This window comes from Triticum urartu, chromosome 4A (genome assembly GCF_056163025.1).
Source record: "Triticum urartu cultivar PI428250 chromosome 4A, HENAU_Tu73, whole genome shotgun sequence".
Taxonomy (NCBI): Eukaryota; Viridiplantae; Streptophyta; class Magnoliopsida; order Poales; family Poaceae; genus Triticum; species Triticum urartu.
In genome coordinates, this window is record NC_141876.1 from 225,807,427 (window position 1) to 225,808,667 (window position 1,241).

The 1,241-nt window shown below is 58.6% G+C and overlaps 1 pseudogene; it reads left to right on the plus strand.

Moving 5' to 3' along the window:
* The first annotated feature begins 222 nt into the window (after positions 1 to 222).
* LOC147975439 (uncharacterized) lies at positions 223 to 854 on the plus strand (annotated as a pseudogene).
* The last annotated feature ends 387 nt before the right edge of the window (positions 855 to 1,241 follow it).

The window sequence follows — 1,241 nt, forward strand, 5'->3', positions numbered from 1 at the left end:
CGCCGTCTTCTGAACGAGACGACTTCTTGTTTCTGATCTGACTCTTTGCTTTTTTGTCCGAGCAGACTTCTTCCCAGGTCAATCTGGCGCCGCCAACCAGGCCATTGAGGCCGATCTCAAAGGACGGAGGGCAAAAGGGTAAGGAGATCGCCGCCAACGCCCCCCTGCACTCTTCGCGAGCAGCTTCTCAGCATCCAGGCTTGTCTTCGGCCAACTCATGGGATGCTGTGCCGCCTTCAACGTGTCGGCGCCCAAGCGATCTATGCCCTGTGGCCCAACATGCCCGCTCCACTCACACCCGGCCGGACCGCCGACTGGCTGGAGGTGGCGGCCGGCCGCCTTGAGGCGTGGAAGGGCTCCTCGGCCCGGGTCGAAGCACGTCAGGCCTTGGAGTTCATCAAGGCATGGTACCCTGGCTAAATCTAGCCCAGTTGACCACGTTTCGACAGGAAGCCCAGGAGGAGCTGGTGGCAGTGGATGGCGATCTTGTCAAGCGGGCGGCGGCAATCGCCGAGTACACCAACACCAGCATCTTCATCCCGGAGCTGGCTGAGAACGGCGCCGAGGCGCCACCAGAGTGGTTCGGGCTGAACCTGGAGGATGGCGAGGACTCGGCCAAGGTGATCAACTCCAGCGACGAGGGAGAAGACGAAGAGGAGGAGGAAGGTGAAGAGGAGGCGCCAGAGGTCGGAGCGGGCGACCAGCCTCAACTTGACCGCACCTCCAGCAACGAGCCACGCCCAAGTGAGCCGGCTGCTGCTGAAGGCGATCAAGCGAAGACCGGCCAGCCGGCCGCTCAACCAGCCGGCACCACTGACTCCACCATTCCGCCGAACCCGTCTGCTGCTTCCTAGGCTGCCATTTTACCTTCGTTTCTTCCTGCTTATCAGTCTCGGCAAACTTTGTTAATTTCGCACAATTCCACCCGCGGGGTGTATTTCAAACTCTTGTTGGATGTCGGCCAAGGGCCTTTTGATGTGTAAATATTTTTACCGAGTTCGATCTTTCCTTGCTTTCTGCTCTTTGGCTTTTTTCCTTTGCCACCTTCCATCGGTTGCCGTCTTGCCAGCCGAACAGCCGTTCCATGGACTGTGGCTGGGTCAAGTACTTAGCCACTTTCGGGAAGGCATGTACTTAGCCGATTAGAGTTTTCTAGCAAGTTAAGTAGGAGCCAGCCGGCCGGCTACTTGACAGCTGGTCGGTGAGGCGGGAAGCCGGCTTGGACTATGTGTATGCTTTTG